This window comes from Balaenoptera acutorostrata, unplaced genomic scaffold (assembly GCF_949987535.1).
Source record: "Balaenoptera acutorostrata unplaced genomic scaffold, mBalAcu1.1 scaffold_831, whole genome shotgun sequence".
In the NCBI taxonomy this organism is placed as follows: domain Eukaryota; kingdom Metazoa; phylum Chordata; class Mammalia; order Artiodactyla; family Balaenopteridae; genus Balaenoptera; species Balaenoptera acutorostrata.
Window position 1 is genome coordinate 16,772 of NW_026646065.1, and position 22,881 is coordinate 39,652.

The 22,881-nt window shown below is 38.7% G+C and overlaps 1 long non-coding RNA gene across 4 annotated transcripts in view; it reads right to left on the reverse strand.

The window, feature by feature from the left end:
• Window positions 1-22,881, reverse strand: part of LOC130706822 (uncharacterized) — a 116,656-nt gene that overhangs the window by 12,818 nt on the left and 80,957 nt on the right. For 2 of the 4 annotated variants that reach the window (XR_009006884.1, XR_009006881.1), the window contains exon 6: window positions 18,823-20,374. This is a non-coding gene — a long non-coding RNA (uncharacterized LOC130706822). Of the gene's footprint in view, window positions 1-18,822; window positions 20,375-21,541; window positions 21,691-22,881 lie in introns of those variants that run through there. The other 2 variants (XR_009006883.1, XR_009006882.1) reach the window with 2 other exon arrangements.

Consider the following 22,881-nt stretch of genomic DNA (forward strand, 5'->3'; position numbering starts at 1 on the left):
CAAATCAAAACTTCAGTGAGGTATCACCTCACACCGGTCAGAATGGCCATCATCAAAAAAATCTACAAACAATAAATGCTAGAGAGGGTGTGGAGAAAAGGGTGCCCTGTTGCACTGTTCGTGGAAATGTAAATTGATACAGCCACTGTGGAGAACAGTATGGAGGTTCCTTAAAAAACTAAAAACAGAACTACCATATGACCCAGCAATCCCACTACTGGGCATATACCCTGAGAAAACCATAATTCAACAAGAGTCATGTACCACAATGTTCATTGCAGCTCTATTTACAATAGCCAGGACATGGAAGCAACCTAAGTGTCCATCAACAGATGAATGGATAAAGAAGATGTGGCACATACATACAATGGAATATTACTCAGCCATAAAAAGAAACGGCATTGAGTTTTTTGTATTGAGGTGGATAGACCTAGATCTGTCATACAGAGTGAAGTAAGTCAGAAAGAGAAAAAGAAATACCGTATGCTAACACATATATATGGAATCTAAAAAAGAAAAAAAAAATGGTTCTGAAGAACCTAGGGGCAGGACAGGAATAAAGACACAGAGGTAGAGACTGGACTTGAGGACACGGGGAGGGGGAAGGATAAGCTGGGACGAAGTGAGAGAGTGGCATGGAAATATATACACTACCAAATGTAAAATAGATAGCTAGTGGGAAGCATGCACATAGCACAGGGAGATCAGCTCGGTGCTTTTTGACCTCCTAAAGGGGTGGGATAGGGAGGGTGGAAGGGAGAAGCAAGAGAGAGGAGATATGGGGATATATGTATATGTATAGCTGATTCACTTTGTTATAAAGCAGAAACTAACACACCATTGTAAAGCAATTATACTCCAATAAAGATGTTAAATAAATAAATAAATGGAATCATATGGTATTCATGATTAATTATATCTGCTACGCCCAAATACATTATAAAAACACCTTCAGAGTGGAATCCAAAGAGAATCCCATAATAATATTGTAATTATCAAAATCTTTTTTTTGACACACAGGGTTAACATAAATTAAAATGGCACATAAATGATGCACATGGGTCCAATTATATAGTACAACACGTATGTAAAATCTGACAAAAATCTTTCTAACACCTACATCTAACAGCAGCTCTTTAAAGAAATTCCATAACATTTCAAAATCTGTGGCTCCTAAACCAGGTCAACTCCCAAAAAGAATATGGTGTAAGATTAGAAAAGTATATCTGGGGAGTGAAATTAATGAACAAAGCAGAAAGAACTTCCAGCCAGTAACATTTTTGGAACTTTCCACTTTATTAATAATAACCTCTTATGGCTCCTAAGTACTCACCTCAACATGAATATGTCTCCCCATTAAAGCAACAGCAATATAATTAACAACACTTCCTACACTCATGTTGTGCCTCTCTTTCCTTTTTCCTGTGGCCAACTCTTGAAAGTGTCATTTACGTTTCACATCCTCCACTTCCCAGCCCTACTGACACCCAGTCCATGGCAATCTGACTTGCGTCTTAACCCATCCATTAAAACTGCTCTCACTACAAGTCATTAACCGTCAATTATTCCTAAAACCAACAGACACGTTTCAGTCTCTGTCTTACTTGAAAGCTCAGCGATACTTGCCTCCTACAATTCTCCCTCTCAGTTTCCTTTGTGGGCTTCTTGCCCTCTGACCACCTCTCTAATATTTATGTTTCTTGGTCCTCTGGCCTATGTCCTATTCTCTCTCACTCTGTTTACTCTCGCACTGGAAGTACAAGCTCAGCATGTCCAAGGAACCAGGCTGATAATGCCAGAAGCTAGTCATTGATTTTAGCTTTGCCACAAATGGGATGGCCAGACATTGTGTGCTCTGATGTGTTCAGTGTGACATACAAAACTAGTAAGAAATTACTCTTATTAGAAGCCGTTAATGCTCATTTTCAGTTGTAGGAAATTCAGGACATAGAGGAAGAAGTTAGAAAGCACCACGAGGAAACAGACAGATCTAGATTGTAGAACATCCTACAGGAGAGCAAATCAATGGTGTGGAAAACCACTCAGGATTAGAAGATATTTAAGAGTTAACCACAACATGCCATGTGTGGACCATTTTTGGATTCTGATTCCAAGAAATACACTGTCAAAGAGATGTCTTTATGATAATCAGCAATATTTTAATATGGACTATTGGATGGTAAAAAAGAATCATTGGTAATTTCTTCAGAGGTGGTAATAGTTTTATGAGAAAATGACCATATTTTTAGAGATGTATGTTAAGGTGTGTAGAGGTGGAATGAAAATAATGTTTGGGATTTTATTTCAAATACTTCAACAACTCAACAAAAAAGAAAAAAATTAAGTTATCATATTCCTTCCTCCTCTGCCCATCTGAATCTGTCCCACCTCGTGTTTTATTATCTCAGTAATATCAGTGGCATCACTCATTTGCTCAACTAGGAAATCCTGATTCTCTGGTCCCTGAGCTTCCACTTCTAATCAAAGCTTTGTAAAGCAAAGTTTTGTCAATTATATCTCCTCAATATCCCTCAACTTGTCTCCTCTCTATCCCAACTGTCTCTACCGTACATAATTTTAATCCACAATTTCTACAATGACCTCCTAGTTGGTCTCTTGGGCTCCAGTCTGATCTCTCGTTTATCGTTTACCTCACCACTAGAGCCTAGGGATTTTTCTGAAGTGCATCTCTAACCATGTCAGTGCGTCTGTGATCTGGCTCATGAGAACTCCTCCAGTCCCAATTCTTGAACTCTTATCTTGAACTCCATGTCTGAAACAGTGACCTTATTATAGTTCCTCACAAAATGCAGTATCAATGGCCTTTTCCAGTTATGACAGAGTTGTCTGCTATTGGAATTACCCTCCCACCATCAATAATTATAAAATGGACATAAAAATATAAAAATGGACAAGTCATATGAAATAACTGTTTTTAGGCATTAGTTAGTAGACAGCACAGGACTGCCATTCCTAAAAGAAGATAAATATATAAGGTGGGTCCCACATTCCGCTGTTTCTCTGCCTAACGGAAATCTCCAAAACTGCTATGTAGGAAAATGGAACCCAAGCAGAGAGTTGAAGTTTTGCCAGGCAGAGGAAACAGATTCTAATGTGTCTGGAATTTGCAAGGCAGAGTACACAGAGGAAAGAGCCACAAAGAAAGGTGTCCCAGAAATCTGCACAGCTGTTCCCTCGAAGTTCCTGGCCAAATCCAAAACTGCACACAGACAGAGCAAGATTCCACAAGACTCACGCAGAGCATTGAGAGTGAACAGAAATTTCATAGGTAGTACAGTGCTGGAAAGACATTAGATTTCTGAACCAGACAGAGTAGAGAGACATTGGTGAAAACCCTAGGCATTCAGTTGAGACCCAGAAAGGCCATTCTTTGGGCATGAGGACTAGAAGAAAAACCAAAATAGGCCCGCCCTAACAAAGTCTAATTCCAAGCCTCAGTAAAACTAAAGTGATCCATCAGTAGGTTAATTGTCTGTCAGAACAAAGCACACAACACTCTCTAGAGAAATACATAATATAACCCAGAGTCCCTGTATCATAGCATTCATAATGTCCAGCAAAGATAAAAAAATAATAAGACTTGTAAAAAAGCAGGAAAATAACAGCTTTAATCAAAAAAAAAAACATTCAGTAGAAGCAGACCCATAGAGGCCATATGTTGGAATAATTATAAATAATTGTATAAATAGTTTAAGACTGTGAAAAAATATAAACAAATTGGCAGAGAGGAGAAATCCAGCAAAGAAATGGAAATTTCAAAAAAATACCTGAAATTATAGAACAGAGGAATATAATACCTGAAATGCCTAAAAATCCCTGGACAAACCAGGGGTAAAAGATCGGTGAAACTGAAGATACAATCAATATAAATTATCTAAACTGAAGTAGAGAAGGAAAAAAAGATTTTTAAAAAACAGAGCCTCAACGATTTGTGGAACAAAGTCAAGAGGTCTAATATACATGTAATTGGATCTCCAGAAAAGAGAAAATAGGTTAAAAAAATTTTTAGAAAATATAATGCCTAAAAATTTTCCAAAATTAATGAAAGATAGCAATCTTCAGATCCAAAAAGTCCTGAAAATCCCCAGCAGAATATATACAAAGAAAATCACATGTAAGCACATCACAGTCAAATTGCTGAAAACCAAAGATAATGAGAAAATCTTAATGTCTGCCAAATAGAAAAGACAGAGGGAACAACAATAAAAATGGTTGATTTCTCACTGGAAACAATGGATACCAGAAGAAACTAGAATGACACTTTTTAAGTGCTGAAAGAAAAAAACGCTTCTCGCTTTTTTAGCTGGCCTTTCCAGACTCACCAGTTTAGATTGTGTCCCTCCTACGTGCTCCTGTAGAATACTGTACTCCCCTATCACAGCACTTGCTTAATTATTATTTTTTTTTTAAAGGATTTTCTTATTTATTTATTTATTTATTTATTTTTGGCTGTGTTGGGTCTTCGGTTCGTGCGAGGGCTTTCTCCAGTTGCGGCAAGCGGGGGCCACTCTTCATCGCGGTGCGGGGACCGCTCTTCATCGCGGTGCGCGGGCCTTTCTCTATCGCGGCCCCTCCCGTCGCGGGGCACAGGCTCCAGACGCGCAGGCTCAGCAATTGTGGCTCACGGGCCCAGCTGCTCCGCGGCATGTGGGATCTTCCCAGACCAGGGCTCGAACCCGTGTCCCCTGCATTAGCAGGCAGATTCTCAACCACTGCGCCACCAGGGAAGCCCACACACTCTTCTAAAATAAGGGAGGAACACTCCCAAACTCATTTTCCGAGGCCACCATCACCTTGATACCAAAACCAGACAAAGATGTCACAAAAAAAGAAAACTACAGGCCAATATCACTGATAAACATAGATGCAAAAGTCCTCAGCAAAATACTACCAAACAGAATTCAACCACACATTAAAAGGTCCATACACCAAGATCAAGTGGGGTTTATCCCAGGAATGCAAGGATTCTTCAATATATGCAAATCAATCAATGTGATACACCATATTAACAAATTGAAAGATAAAAACCATATGATCATCTCAATAGATGCAGAAAATGCTTTGGACAAAATTCAACACCGATTTATAATAAAAACTCTCCAGAAAGTAGGCACAGAGGGAACCTACCTCAACATAATAAAGGTCATATATGACAAACCCACAGCCAACATCATTCTCAATGGTGAAAAACTGAAACCATTTCCTCTAAGATCAGGAACAAGACAAGTCTGCCCACTCTCACCACTATTATTCAACATAGTTTTGCAAGTCCTACCCATGGCAATCAGAGAAGAAAAAGAAATAAAAAGAATCCAAATCGGAAAAGAAGAAGTAAAACTGTCACTGTTTGCAGATGACATGACACTATACATAGAGAATCCTAAAGATGCTACCAGAAAACTACTAGAGCTAATCAATGAATTTGCTAAAGTTGCAGGACAGAAAATTAATGCACAGAAACCTCTCACATTCCTTTACACTAACAATGAAAGATCAGAAAGAGAATGTAAAGAAACAATCCCATTTACCTTTGCACCAAAAAGAGTAAAATACCTAGGAATAAACCTATCTAAGGAGGCAAAAGACCTGTACTCCAAAAACTATAAAACACTGATGAAAGACATCAAAGATGACACAAACAGATGGAGAGACATACGACATTCTTGGACTGGAAGAATCAATATTGTGAAAATGACTCTACTACCCAAAGCAATCTACAGATACAGTGCAATCCCTATCAAATTACCAATGGCATTTTTCACAGAATTAGAACAAAAAATTGTACAGTTTGTATGGAAACACAAAAGACCCCGAATAGCCTAAGCAATCTTGAGAAAAAAAAAACAGAGCTGGAGGAATCAAGCTCCCCAACTTCAGAATATATTACAAAGCTACAGTAATCAAGACAGTATGGTGCTGGCACAAAAACAGAAATATAGATTAGTGGAACAGGATAGAAAGCCCAGAGACATAAACCCACACACCTATGGTCACCTAATCTACAACAAAGAAATCAAGAATATACAATGGAAAAAATACAGCCTCTTCAATAAGTGGTGCTGGGAAAACTGGACAGCTACACGTGAAAGAATGAAATTAGAACACTTCCTAACACGATACACAAAAGTAAACTCAAAATGGATTAAAGACCTAAATGTTAAGGCCAGATACTATAAAACTGTTAGAGGTAAACATAGGCAGAATACTCTCTCACATAAATCACAGCAATATCTTTTTTGACCCCCCTCTGAGAGTAATGAAAATAAAAACAAAAATAAGTTAATGGGACCTAATGAAACTTAAAAGTTTTTGCACAGCAAAGGAAACCTAAACATGAAGAAAAGACAACCCTCAGTATGGGAGAAAATATTTGCAAACGAAGCAACAGACAAAGGATTCATCTCCAAAATATACAAACAGCTCATGCAGCTCAATATCAAATAAACAAACAACCCAATCAAAAAATGACCAGCAGACCTAAATAGACACTTCTCCAAAGAAGACATACAGAGGGCCAAGAGGCACATGAAAAGATGCTCAAAACTGCTAATTATTAGAGAAATGCAAATTAAAACTACAATGAGGTATCACCTCACTCTGGTCAGAATGGCCATCATCATAAAATCTACAAACAATAAATGCTGGAGAGTGGAAGTTCCTATGCAGAGCCTTTTTTAAAACTTCCACTTATGGCCAAGATGGTATAAAAGGAATAATGTAATAGGTCAAACAACTGGAAACTACACAAAATCAATGAAAAAAATGACCTTTAGACATTACACACTGGACAATGGCACTGGAAAACAAGGACCTCTGAGAGAAAGGAAAGAAATAGAATTTCTAGGTTATGGTACAGAAGGAAGACATCAATCACAGCCTGCTGATCTCAGTAACTACAGAAGGCAATGTTGGGAATTCAGGAAAGCCAAAACAATTAGAATTTCTGGCATAAAAAATTTCAGAGGAAAAGGTACAGTGAGAGAAACCCAGAAAGGCCACCTTGAGTAAATTTTACATTCAAAGGAAAAATTCCAACAATGGAGGAAAAAGAACCCAAATGCAATAGGTTGAAAATTACCCAAGCATACACAGAGACATGAAGTTTAGAAAGAGTGGAAAGATCTTCTAATACATGAGTTATTAGACGTTCTGTTTCCAAAAAGGTATATTGTCCTACTAGTGTGACAAAATTAGCCCTACAGAATGCTCTAGACCTGAAATTATGACAAGTAAACACTGAAGTATTAATTGATTTACTCAAATTAAGTTAAATTACAAGCAAGCACTGAATGGATTGAAATTACAGCCAAGTCATTTACTGAACTCCATAAAAATGCCCCAAAGTATCTAAACAAATATAACAAAGTCTAGCAACCAACAATGTCAAATTCACTATATTCAACAGACTATCAAAAATAACCAAGTATAGAAAGGAGGAAAATATGATTCATGACCAGCAGACAAGTCAATAAATGGAAAAGAACAAGTAATATCACCTGAGATAAAATTAGCCCCCAAGGATATTAGAACTGCTATAATACACTCCATATGCTAAGGAAGATAGAGAAAAACATGAACATGGTCAGAAAACAAAGTTATTAAGAAATGTCCTAATTTCAAAGTCAAGGCAGGAAAATATACTACCCAGGAAAAAAACACTAAAAGACTCCAAAGCGTTCTGTGACATGGATTAACAATATTTACATTAGAAATTAAAACAGACATAGATCTCTTTAGTAAGACATCTAGGTTCTCATGTGCTTCTGCATTCTATCCATTGTTATCTTCCAGTCATGTATTTACTTGGAAATTTCATTGTTTACATATAAATGGTGAAAAAGGGTAATATCTTAGTGTCTTTGTGAAAAGCTGACCTCAAAGTCACTCTGAAAAGGTCACTGGCCTCCCACGTCAAAGGACTATATGGTCTTAATGCACCTGCCATATTCAGTGCCTCCAGGAATTCCTCATAAATTTCAACAGGCACCTGGCCAACTGAGCACTCTATTACTCTACTAGTTCTTAAGGTGTGCTTCTGGGGTGACACGTGAATTTGCATGTCTAACCAATTCCACGATGATTCACACTCTTTAATACTGGAATATAAGACATTTCTGTTCCCCTTGGATTTATTCTAAACAGCAGCTTTTAAAAAGGAGTCAATGTGCCCAAACACAGGATTTTCAAACTGTTTATGCTTATCTTATAAAATCAGTATGCCATTCACGTTACCAACTTTCTCTGCTAGATAAAGGACCCAAAATTAGTATTAAGTTTCAACTGCCCCCAAATCAAGTGAGGCTCCTCTTCTGTCCCCAAACCAGTTATTTGGAATCCTGAGCAAACTCAAACAGAACTCAGAGCGCTAGTAATAATCCAGAAAAAAATAACATTTTTAGACAAATAAATAAATGAAACCCCTTCCCAGCTGACCTGATCTAAAGAAAAGTTAAAAGAAGTTATGTAGATTTTAAAAAATGATATCAAGTGTAAATTTGAATCTACACAAAGAAATAAAGAGAACTAAAAATAGAAACCATGTAATTAAAACACAAGGTTCTCATTTAAAAAATCAATTAGAGTGTAAATGACATTTTATAAAAAGATAGTAACAGTGTATTATGTAACCACAAGATATGTAAATGACAACACCACAAAGGATGAAACACAAAATGAAAATATTCTGTTGTAATATTCTTACAACAAAGTTGAAGTAACAAGATATTATTTGAAGGTAGACTGTGACAGTTTACACATAGGTATGTAGCAACCACTAGAAAATGAAAACAGATATATGTAACACAAGCCGAAAGTGATTAAAATGGAGTCATTAAAAATAAGCAGTTAATCACAGAGAAGTCAGGGTAAAGGAAAAAAATATAGATAGAAAAAATTAGAAGGTAAATAGCAAGATGGTTTCAAATTCAACCACAAAGATAACCCTAAATATAAATGATATGACCATTTCAACTAAAACACAAAAACTGTCACAGTGAATAAAAAGCAAGACGTAAACATGTTGTTTCATAGAAACTGACTGTGACTATAAAGACACAGATAAGTTACAAATGAAAGAATAGAAAAAAGTATCTATCATACTAAGCACACACTCAGCAAATGAAAGTCTGACTGACTATACAGTACCAAACAAAATTCAGAAAAAGAAATCTCACTAGGAACACATATAAGCACTGCAATATGCTAAAAGGGACAATTCATTAAGAGGATGTAACAATCATAAAAGGTTTAACGCTTGAAAACAGAGCTTCAAAATGCATAAAGCAAATTCTATTAAAAAGGACAGAAGTTAACAGACAAATGAATTATACTTGGATACACTCCTTTCTCAATATTTAATAGAACAAGTAGATAAGATATTAAAAGGATACAGGGGACTTCCCTGGTGCAGTGGTTAAGAATCCACCTGCCAATGCACGGTACAAGGGTTTGATCCTTGGTCTGGGAAGATCGCACATGCTGCAGAGCAATGAAGCCCGTGAGCCACAACTACTAAGCCTGTGCTCTAGAGCCAGTGAGCCACAACTACTGAAGCTGGCATGCTTAGAGCCCGTGCTCTGCAGCAAGAGAAGCCACTGTGATGAGAAGCCCACACATCACAACAGAGTAGCCCCCACTCTCCACAACTAAAGAAAGCCCACACAGCAAAGAAGACCCAATGCAGCCAAATAAGTAAATAAATAAATAAACAAATCTTTAAAAAAAAAAAAGATACAGAAGCCTTGAACAATACGATCAGCCCACTGGAACTAATTCCGATCTAGAAAATGTATTATTTTCAGTCACATATGGAACATTCCCCAGGATCATATGCGAGACCCTAACACAAGTTACAATACATAAGACTGAACCATGCATGAAATATTGTCCAAAGTAACACACAAAGAAAGAAGTAAATAAAAAATTATAAGAGTAAGAAATTATAAAATGCACAAATATTTGGAAAGTAAACAAATTCTACGAAACCAATGAATCAAGAAGTCACAGACACAAACAGGCCCTGAACCAAGATGGCAGAGTAGAAGGACATGCTCTCACTCTCTCGTGAGAACACCAGAATCACACCTAGCTGCTGGACAATCATCGACAGCAAGACACTGGAATTCACCAAAAAAGATACCCCACATCCAAAGACAAAGGAGAGGCCACAATGAGGTGGTAGGAGGGGCGCAATCACAGTAAAATCAAATCCCATAACTGGTGGGTGGGTGATCCACAGACTGGAGAACGCTTATACCAAAAAGTCCACCCACTGGAGTGAAGGTTCTGAGCTCCAAGTCAGGCTTTGCAACCTGGGAGTCCGGCAATGGGAGGAGGAATTCCTAGAGAATCAGACTTTGAAGGCTAGTGAGATTTGATTGCAGGACTTCGACAGGACTGCGAGAAACAGAGACTCCACTCTTGGAGGGCACACACAAAGCAGTGTGCTCATCAGGACCCAGGGGAACGAGCAGTAACCCCAGGGGAGACTGAACCAGACCTACCTGCTAGTGTTGGAGGGTGTCCTGCAGAGGCAGGGGGTGGCTGTGGCTCACCGTGGGGACAAGGGCACTGGCAGCAGAAGTTCTGGGAAGTACTCCTTGGCGTGAGCCCTCCCAGAGTCTGTCATTAGCCCCACCAAAGAGCCCAGGTAGGCTCCAGTGTTGGGTTGCCTCAGGCCAAACAACCAACAGGGAGGGAACCCAGCCCCACTCATCAGCACTCAAGCGGATTAAAGTTTTACTGAGCTCTGCCCACCAGAGCAAGAGTCAGCTCTACCCACCACCAGTCCCTCCCATCAGGAAACTTGCACAAGCCTCTTAGATAGCCTCATCCACCAGAGGACACACAGGAGAAGCAAGAAGAACTACAATCCTGCAGCCTGTGGAACAAAAACCACAATCATAGAAAGACAGACAAGATGAAAAGACAGAGGGCTATATATTAGATGAAGGAACAAGATAAAACCCCAGAAAAACAACTAAATGAAGTGGAGATAGGCAACCTTCCAGAAAGAGAATTCAGAACAATGATAGTGAAGATGATCCAGGACCTCGGAAAAACAATGGCAGCAAAGATAGAGAAGATGCAAGAAATGTTTAACAAAGACCTAGAAGAAATAAACAAACAAACAGACATGAACAATGCAATAACTGAAATGAAAACTGCACTAGAAGGAATCAGTAGCAGAATAAGTGAGGCTGAAGAACGGATAAGTGACCTGGAAGACAGAATGGTGGAATTCACTGCTGCGGCACAGAATAAAGAAGAAAGAAAGAAAAGAAATGAAGACAGCCGAAGAGACCTCTGGGACAAGGTTAAACGCAACAACATTCGCATTATAGGGGTCCCAGAAGGAGAGGAGAGAGAGAAAGGACCAGAGAAAAATATTTGAAGAGATTATAGTCGAAAACTTCCCTAACATGGGAAAGGAACTAGCCATCCAAGTCCAGGAAGCGCAGAGTCCCATACAAAATAAACTTAAGGAGAAAACGCCGAGACACATGGTAAGCAAAGTGGCAAAAATTAAAGACAAAGAAAAATTATTGAAAGAAGCAAGGGAAAAACGACAAATAACATACAAGGTAACTCGCATAAGGTGAACAGCTGATTTCTCAGCAGAAACTCTACAAGCCAGAAGGGAGTGGCATGATATACTTAAAGTGATGAAAGGGAAGAACCTACAACCAAGATTACTCTACCCAGCAAGGATCTCATTCAGATTCAATGGAGAAATCAAAAGCTTTACAAACAAGCAAAAGCTAAGAGAATTCAGTACTACCAAACCAGCTCTACAATAAATGCTAAAGGAACTTCTGCAAGTGGGAAACACAAGAGAAGAAAAGGACCTACAAAACCAAACTCAAAACAATTAGGAAAATGGTCATAGGAACATACATATCGATAATTACCTTAAACGTGAATCGGTTAAATGCTCCAACCAAAAGATACAGGCTTGCTGAATGGATACAAAAACAAGACCTATATATATGCTGTCTACAAGAGACCCACTTCAGACCTAGGGACACATACAGACTGAAAGTGAGGGGATGGAAAAAGATATTCCATGCAAATGGAAATCAAAAGAAAGCTGGAGTAGCAATACTCATATAACATAAAATAGACTTTAAAGAATGTTACAAGAGACAAGGAAGGACACTGCATAATGATCAAGGGATCAATCCAAGAAGAAGATATAACAATTATAAATATATATGCACCCAAGATAGGAGCACCTCAATACATAAGGCAACTGCTAACAGCTATAAAAGGGGAAATCACCAGTAACACAATAACAGTGGGGGACTTTAACAGCTCACTTACACCAATGGACAGATGATCCAAAGTGAAAAAAAAATAAGGAAACAGAAGTTCTAAATGACACAATAGACCAGACAGATTTAATTGATATTTATAGGACATTCCATCCCAAAACAGAATATTACACTTTCTTCTCAAGTGTGCACAGAACATTCTCCAGGATAGATCACATCTGGGGTCACAAATCAAGCCTCAGTGAATTTAAGAAAATTGAAATCATATCAAGCATCTTTTCTGACCACAACACTATGAAATTAGAAATGAATTACAGGGAAAAAATGTAAAAAACACAAACGCATGGAGGCTAAACAATACGATACTAAATAACCAAGAGATTACTGAAGAAATCAAAGAGGAAATTAAAAAATACCAAGAGACAAATGACAATGAAAACATGACGATCCAAAGCCTATGGGATGAAGCAAAAGCAGTTCTAAGAGGGAAGTTTATAGCTATACAAGCCTACCTCAAGAAACAAGAAAAATCTCAAATAAAAAAACAAACCTTACACCTAAAGGAACTAGATAAAGAAGAACAAACAAAACCCAAAGTTAGCAGAAGGAAAGAAATCATAAAGATCAGAGCAGAAATAAATGAAATAGAAACAAAGAAAACAATAGCAAAGATCAATAAAACTAAAAGCTGGTTCTTTGAGAAGATAAACAAAATTGATAAACCATTAGCCAGATTCACCAAGAAAAAGAGGGAGAGGACACAAATCAATAAAATTAGAAATGAAAAAGGAGAAGTTACAACAGACACTGCAGAAATACAAAGCATCCTGAGAGACTACTACAAGCAACTCTATACCAATAAAATGGACAACCTGGAAGAAATGGACAAATTCTTAGAAAGGTATAACCTTCCAAGACTGAACCAGGAAGAAATAGAAAATATGAACAGACCAATCAAAAGTAACAAAATTGGAACTGTGATTAAAAATCTTACAACAAACAAAAGTCCAGGACCAGGTGGCTTCACAGGTGAATTCTATCAAATATTTAGAGAAGAGCTAACACCTATCCTTCTCAAACTCTTCCAAAAAAGTGCAAGGAAGGAACACTCCCGAGCTCATTCTATGAGGCCACTATCACCCTGATACCAAAACCAGACAAAGATACTGCAAAAAAAGAAAATTACAGACCAATAACACTGACGAATATAGATGCAAAAATCCTCAACAAAATACTAGCAAACAGAATCCAACAACACATTAAAAGGATCCTACACCGTGAGCGAGTGGGATTTATCCCAGGAATGCAAGAATTCTTCAATATACGCAAAACAATCAATGTGATACACCATATTGACAAATTGAAGAATAAAAACCATATGATCATCTCAATAGATGCAGAAAAAGCTTTTGACAAAAGTCAACACCCATTTATGATAAAAACTCTCCAGCAAGTGGGCATAGAGGGAACCTACCTCAACATAATAAAGGCCATATATGACAAACCCACAGCAAACATCATTCTCAATGGTAAAAAACTGAAAGCATTTCCTTTAAGATCAGGAACGAGACAAGGATGTCCACTCTCACCACTATTATTCAACATAGTTTTGGAAGTCCTAGCCATGGCAATCAGAGAAGAAAAAGAAATAAAAGAATCCAAATTTGAAAAGAAGAAGTAAAACTGTCACTGTTTGCAGATGACATGATACTATACATAGAGAAACCTAAAGATGCCACCAGAAAACTCCTAGAGGTAATCAATGAATTTGGTAAGGTTGCAGGATACAAAATTAATGCACAGAAACCTCTAGCATTCCTATACACTAATGATGAAAAATCTAAAAGAGAAATTAAGGAAACACTCCCATTTACCACTGCAACAAAAAGAATAAAATACCTAGGTATAAAACTACCGAGGGAGACAAAAGACCTGTATGCAGAAAACTGTAAGACACGGATGAAACAAATTAAAGATGATACCAACAGATGGAGAGATATACCATGTTCTTGGATTGGAAGAAGCAATATTGTGAAAATGACTATACTACCCAAAGCAATCTACAGATACAGTGCAATCCCTATCAAATTACCAATGGCATTTTTTACAGAACTAGAACAAAAAATCTTAAAATTTGTATGGAGACACAAAAGACCCTGAATAGCCAAAGCAGTCTTGAAGGAAAGAAATGGAGCTGGAGGAATCAGACTCCCTGACATCAGACTATACTACAAAGCTACAGTAATCAAGACAATATGGTACTGGCATAAAAAAAGAAACGCAGATCAATGGAACAAGATAGAAAGCCCAGAGATAAACCCACACACCTATGGTCAACTAATCTATGACAAAGGAGGCAAGGATATACAATGGAGCAAAGACAATCTCTTCAATAAGTGGTGCTGGGAAGACTGGACAGCTACATGTAAAAGAATGAAATTAGAACACTCCCTAACACCATACACAAAAAGAAACTCAAAATGGATTAGAGACCTATATGTAAAACCGGACACTATAAAACTCTTAGAGAAAAACACAGGAAGAACACTCTTTGACATAAATCACAGCAAGATCTTTTTTGATCCATCTCCTAGAGTAATGGAAATAAAAACAAAATTAAACAAATGGGACCTAATGAAACTTCAAAGCTTTTGCACAGCAAAGGAAACCATAAACAAGATGAAAAGACAACCCTCAGAATGGGAGAAAATATTTGCAAAGGAATCAACAGACAAAGGATTAATCTCCAAAATATATAAACAGCTCATGCAGCTCAATATTAAGAAAACAAACAACCCAATCCAAAAATAGGCAGAAGACCTAATTAGACATTTCTCCAAAGAAGACATACAGATGGCCAATAAGCACATGAAAAGCTGCTCAACATCATTCATTATTAGAGAAATGCAAATCAAAACTACAATGAGGTATCACCTCACACCAGCTGGAATGGGCATCATCAGAAAATCTACAAACAACAAATGCTGGAGAGGGTGTGGAGAAAAGGGAACCCTCTTGCACTGTTGGTGGGAATGTAAATTGATACAGCCACTATGGAGAACAGTATGGAGGTTCCTTAAAAACTAAAAATAGAATTACCATATGATCCAGCAATCCCACTCCTGGGCATATACCCAGAGAAAACCATAATCCAAAAAGACACATGCACCCGAATGTTCATTGCAGCACTATTTACAATAGCCAGGTCATGGAAGCAACCTAAATGTCCATCGACAGACAAATGCATAAAGAAGATATGGTACATATATACAATGGAATATTACTCAGCCAGAAAAAGGAACGAAATTGGGTCATTTGTTGAGACGTGTATGGATCTAGAGACTGTCATACAGAGTGAAGTAAGTCAGAAAGAGAAAAACAAATAACGTATATTAATGCATATATGTGGAACCTAGAAAAGTGCTACAGATGAACTGGTTTGCAGGGCAGAAATTGAGACACAGATGTAGAGAACAAACGTATGGACACCAAGGGGGGAAAGCAGCGGGGGTGTTGGGGCGGTGGTGTGATGAATTGGGTGATTGGGATTGACATGTATACACTGATGTGTATAAAATTGATGACTATTAAGAATCTGCTGTATGAAAAAATAAATAAAATAAAATTTTTCTTAAAAATGACACACACACACACACAAAAGGAAGTCACAGGATGGGAGTTCCTTGGCAGTCCAGTGGTTAAGAACCCGCCTTACAACGCAGGGGATGCGAGTTTGATCCCTGGTCGGGGAACTAAGATACCACATGCCATGGGACAACTATGCCCACACACCTCAACTACTGAGCCCACGCACCACAACTAGAGAGAAGCCCACACACCACACGAAAGATTCTGCATGCCGCAACTAAGACCTGAGGCAGCCAAAAATAATAAATAAATAAATATTAAAAAAAAAAAAGTCACAGGACACTTAAAAAAGTATCTTGGACTAAATGAAAATAGAAACACAACATCAAAATCTGTGTGTGCAGGGACATCCCTGGCTGTCCAGTGATTAAGACTCCGAGCTTCCACTGCAGGGGGTGCAGGTTCAATCCCTGGTCAGGAAAGTAAGATCCCACATGCTGCATGGTACGGCCAAAAAAAAAAAAAAATTGTGTGATGCAGCTAAAGCAGTTTTCAAAGGAAAATACAGAGCCTTACGCCTACATTGAAAAAGAAAAACAAAGCCTCAATTCATGAGCTTAAATTTTACCATAAAAAAGCAAGAAAAGGAAGGGCAAGTTAAACCAGAGTACAGAAAATCCTAAGGAATCCAAAAACTAAATAAATAAAGCTAATAACCATGTTAACCAAGGTTGCAGAATACAAGATAAATATGTAAAAATCAGTCGTATTTCTATACACTAGCAATGAACAAGCCGAAAATGAAATAAAGAAAACAATTCCACTTACAATAGCATCAAACAGAATAAAATACTTAGAATCAATCCAACAAAAGTATAAAACTTACCCACTTAAAGCAACAAAGTGTCATTGAAGTAAATTTTCAAAGACCTAAATATGTCAGTCCCAAACTCCCTATACACACTGCTATATTAAAAATGGATAACCAACAAGGACCTATTCTACAGCACAGAACTCTGCTCAATATTATGTAACAACCTAAATGGGAAAAGATTTTGAAAAAGAATAGATACATGTATAAGTATAACTGAATCACTTTGCTGTACACCTGACACTAACACAACACTGTTAATCAACTGTACTCCAGTATAAAATAAAAAGTTCAAATAAAAACAAATATAAAGTTCACATTTTCATATGTTTATAGAAATACACAACAATAAAGTGGCAGTTATGATAGTAAAACATAAAAAAATTTAAAATAAAAGACCTAAATAAATGGAAAGACACATACCTCATATTCAAGGATCAGAAAAGTTAGTATTGTCAAGATGGCAATACTCCAGAAATCGAGCTACAGATTCAACCCAACCCCTATCAAAATCACGGCTCTATTCTTTTACAGAAATTGACAAACTAATCTTAAAATTCATATGGAAATGTGAGTTACCCAGGATAGCTAAAATAATCTTGATAAAGAAAAGTTAGAGGGCTCTCACCTTTCAATTTCGATTACTCTATGTTTACAGAAAACACTCCTGTTTTTCCCCTGTATTACTGTAACACTCTAGTCACAGAATACTTCTGTATCTCAATACTACTTCACTGCTGGTCACTGAATGTGTAGAGGTTTTTCACATTACCAAACAATTCTGCAACACCAGCAGGGTGTCCTACAATTCAAGTCAGGCCTGACTCTACCTACCTGGACTCCACAACAGATCTTACCAGTTAGAAGTTCAGCTCAACAGGACTGCCCCTCCTTACACTTCAGATGCCAATTACAGGTCCAGATTGCCACCTGTGCTTTTGACCAACTTGCTATAAATGGGACAGCCTCATCCTCAGGTTCAGTTAATTTGCTAGAATGGCTCACAGAACTCAGGAAAATAGTTTACTTACTAGATTGCCAGGTTTATTACAAAGTATACAACTCAGAAATAGCCAGAGGAAAAAGCTGCAAAGAGCAGTCTTCTATGCCCTCTCCAGGAGCATAACCCTCCCAGCACCTCCACGTGTTCACCAACATCAAATCTGTCCAAAGCTCTCCATAGTTCAGAGATTTTTATGGAGGCTTCATTATGTAGGAATAATTGCTATTAGTGATTAAGTGAACCTCCAGCTCCCCCCCACCTCCCTAGAGGTCAAGGGGTGTGCCTTCAAGTCACAACCCTCTAATGACTTAATTGGTATCCCTGGCAACAAGCCTACATCCTCAGGGGGGGTTCCAAAGGTCTCCTCATTAACATGAATTCAAGCATGGTTGAAGTGGCTTGTTATGAATAACAAAAGACAACTTAATCTCTCTTATTACTTAGGAATTTGCAAGGGTTTTAGGAACTCTGTGCCAGGAACAGGGATGAAGACCAAATATGTCTTTCTTATAAATCACAATATCATACTATGCTACTAAGGTATAAGAACAGACATCATAAGAATAAAAAAACCTTAAAAGTACAATGGAATACAATTGAGAGGCCAGAAATAAACCCTTACATTTATGGACAATTGAATTTCAACAAGGGTGCCACAATTCAATCAGAAAAATAATACTCTTTTCAATAAATGGTTTTGGAACACCTGAATATTCACATGCAAAAGAATGAAGTTGTACCTCTGTCTCACACCATCTATAAAAATTAACTCAAAATGAGTAACAGACCTAAATGGAAAGACTAAAATTGTAAAAAATGTAGGGAAAAAAGAGGAATAAATATTTTTGATTTCTGGTTAGGCAAAGTTTTCTTAGATTTGACAAAAACAAACAAAAGAAAAATAGACCAACTGGATATTATCAAAATAAAAAATTTCTGTGCTTCAAAGAACTCCATGAAGAAAGTGAAAGCAACCCACAAAATGGGAGAAAATATTTACAAAAATTTAACTGATAAAGAGGCTTGTACCCAAATCATATAAGAAATCTTACAAGTCAACAACGAAATGACAAATAACCCAATTTATTAACGGAGAATGAATGTGAACAGACATTTCTCCAAGGAATATATACAAACAGCCAATAAAAAATTAGAACACGAAAAGATGCTCAACATTAGGGAGATGCAAATCATGACCATAATAAAATCCCACTTCACATTCACCAGGAGGGCTTTTAAAAAAAAGACAGACAATAACAATGACTAATGGTAGTTGTGGGAAAACTGTAACCCTCATTCATTGCTGATGGGGTGGTAAAATAGTTCCACTGCCTTGGAAAATTGTTCTGGCAGTTTCTAAATTTGTTGAACAGTTACCTTATCGCCCAGTAATTCCATTCTAAGTATATACAAAGTAGATTGGAAAACTGGGTACACACAAAAATGTTTACACAACTGCTCATAACAGTCAAAACAGCCATAACAGTCAAAACAGAAACAACAAATGTCTATCAACTGATAAACTGATAAACAAAATGTGATATATCCATACAACTAAATATTAGCTTGGCCAGAAACTGAACTGGATTACTGATGCGTATTACAACAGTGATGAACCTTAAAAAGGTCATGCTAAATGAAAGAAGCCATTCACCAAAGGGTACATATTTTGTGATTCCATTTATAGGAAACCTCCAAAATAAGCAAATCTCTAAAGACACGGAGTAGATTAGTAGTTCCTAGGAGCTTGGGAGCAGGAATGGAGAGTGACTACTAAAGAGTACAGGGTTTCTTTTGAGGGTGATGAAATTATTCTAAAATTAAATAGTGGTGATAATTCCACATCTCTGTGAACATAGTTTAAAAAAAGCACTGCACTGCACAAATTAAAAGGGTGAATTTTTGGTACAAGAATTGTACCTCAATAAAATTGTTATTTAAAAAAAAAAATTCTGACAAAGTAAACTTCAGGTCCACATTGTTTCTGTAGTGAATTCTAGAGTGAATTTTTAAGGACGAAATGACACTAATTTTATAGCACTAGGGATAGGAGGAAAAGAAAAGATCTGACAATGAGAAGCTATTTAAGGCATATGACTAACATCATACTTAGCAGTGAATAAATGAATTCTTTCACATTAAATCCCAGCCTGACTGAAAAAGAAATTAAAGTGCACAGAGATAGAAAGAGATAAAAAAATATGCTTATTTACAAATCACACTATTTAGTATGTAAAATCAAAACCAAAAAACTAGAACCCATTAGCAAGTAGCATCCATACAAGAATTCAAGAGTAAGTTACCATTCTAAAATCCATTTCAGCTACCTCGAAAATTTGCAGATTAAAGAAAATAAGCTATACCTTTACTACAATACATACAAAAAGGTATTCAATATAACTCAAGAGTGTACATTCCTGACTCAAGTAAAATCTTAGCAAACTAATCATAAAAGGAAAATAACTTACATTGATAAAGGATGTATAAAACAGGCTGAGAGCAATCTGAAATCAAGAGTTAAATCCATCACACCACAAAGTGGGAAATGAATAGAGAGCTGACCTCAGATATGTTCATCTTCTGTAGCGTTTAGGAAGGTGCAGAGGACTGAAGATTCAGCTGGGGGGACAGAAAAAGGACACTGTCAGGACACCTGGCCTGCTTTACAGTTCCTACATTCATTCACCTCCCAATCACATCAGCAGCCCAGCTGAGAAGCAGCCTCCCTACAGCATCCCTTCAGCCCTTGAAATGGCAAGGGAAAGATCCTGTGGAAACACCATCTGTCCATCTACCAGTTTGAAATGATCACGGGGCTTAAACCTACCACTCTCATTTGGTAAAAATAATTTTGTCTATTGATTTAAATTGATTTAATTAAATACAAACAAAAATGGAAAAACAGATGATTGAAGTACAGCAAAGGATGACACTACTTCATTAAAATTAACAGTAAAAAAAAGAGACACAGGCTGCATCCTTTATCTATTTTCCTAGCAAAACTGTTTACCCCTTGAGTTAGAGAATCCACAGACTGCCCAATAAAAAGGATGCGGTGCTTTATGGCAAAGTGTTAAAACTTACTACTTTCTAGTGGGCTGAAGTTTCTCAAAAGGGACTCTTGATAAGTTTCTTTTGATTGACTGAACAGTATGAACGACTGTTCGACTCCTGGCTCTGTCACAATCCGGTTAAGCCTGGAGAAGTCACCGGCCCTCTCAAACTCAGGACCACCTCACCAACCTGAGACTCAGATTTGCTTTTTGCTTAACGTGTGTCTAATGCAGATGCTCATACCGTTATCACGAGATAATTGGGAGGCTTATGTAAACCACCCAATGAAAAGAACAAAGTGCCTTCTAAATAACAACATTATCACTTTTTCGACGGTTAGTACCTGGCACTTGGCTCTTTTTCCAAACGACCCATACAGATTTCTCAGAACAACGCCATGAAGCAGGCATTATTCATAGCCTCCTTTGCAGACCTGACTCGCCCCCAGGTTACTTCTCCCGCCCACAGTACAGGTGACACGGCTGTAACTGACCGGGTCTCTCCCGCTCCAGAGCAGGGCTGCCCAGCACACCCTCCGCCCGCGCTTTCTGGCCCGCTCACGGCCAGCGTGACCACCGCGCTTTCCCTCCCACTGTCCGCCCCGGCGTCCCCCCGTCAGAGGCGGGCGGGGCCGGGCATTCCGTCCCCACACGCACCGTCCCCTCTCCTAACGGGTCTCAGCTCCACCGGCCCCCGAGACCACAAGGCCCGAACCGGGATCGCCCCACCCACCTTCCCAGGGCGGAGGTCCAGGCCAGACCCGGGCACTGCAGTCCCGCCTGGGCCAGAGGGCGGCCCGAGACGTCCCGCGACGTCCCGCTTCTGCCCCCGCCACAAGAACGCCGCTCTCAGCGAAGCCTCAGGCCACGCAAGCCCTGCACCTGCCACGACCAAAGCTCCAGGTTCTTCTCACCTCGAGGCACATGAAAGCGGAAGGGGTGAGGCGGTCCCTACGTTGCACATGCGCAGAGGAAGCCGCTAAAGACCAGGAAGACAGTAAGAGGGAGAAAGACTACATTTCCCTTGGCCCCCTGCACCCTGGGTTGACTGTGAACCAAGCAATCAATTTAGTACTTCAGAGTAGAAATACGGGGGGAAATGCTTATCCCAGGGTCCTGGGTGCCCTGAGACCCCTGACTGGGTGTGTGTCTGAGGCAGGAGATAGAGGGGCCCCAAGCCAGGCATTCACAACTAACCTCCCGTTTACATTTCATGGGGCAGGAAAAAGTGGGCTTCCGACACTTACAACTTAGTCTCCTGTTTACATTTGCTGAGACAGGAGATAGATGGGCTTCAGTTTAGACATTTAAAATCAGCCTCCTGTTTGCTCTCTGAAATGGAAGTAACTGCAGAAACAGGGTAAATACCCAGGCTTTGTCTCCCGTGAACACCTTAAGATAACAGTCATGGCAGGAATAGAGAGGGGCTAACCCTTGTTTGAGTAAAGGATCAAGAGGTCATATATTTCCCATCCTTGGGGCAAGGGAGACACTGCACATGTGCAGAAAGGTTCCTTGGGGGTCAAAAAGGAGGGCACACCACCCCAGAATGTGTGATGCTAAGGCCGTCTCATAGGCCTCTGGGCTGAAATCCATCTTGGAAAAAAGTTGCACAGGCATATTGGGGAGGGTCCTAGGGCAGGTCAGGTGTAGAAGAAGAAACCAGATAATTGGCCAAAGGTACACAAAGACCCAGAAGAACTGCCCTGTATAAATGATTTAACCACCTTTTTACTGCGCTTCTCCTCATTAGGGGGGACGCCCACACCCTCTCTATCCAGATGTGCATCTCTGCCTTGCTTCTGTCTTAACTAAACAAACTGTTTCTCTGTGTGCTATGTCTCTAATAATAAACTTTGTACCTGTTTTTACAGTTTTTGCCTCCGTGAGCAATGCATTTTTCACTGGGGGCAAGAGCCGGGGGTGTGGTGGCTAGGATTCCTGGTTTTCATCCAGGCTGCCCAGGTTCAATTCCTGGGCAGGGAATTAAGATCTCACTTCATGCCACCACTCACTGCTGCCTCTCCAAGATCATGTCCACACTGTGGCTCTTAGGCCATCTGTATACCTGGG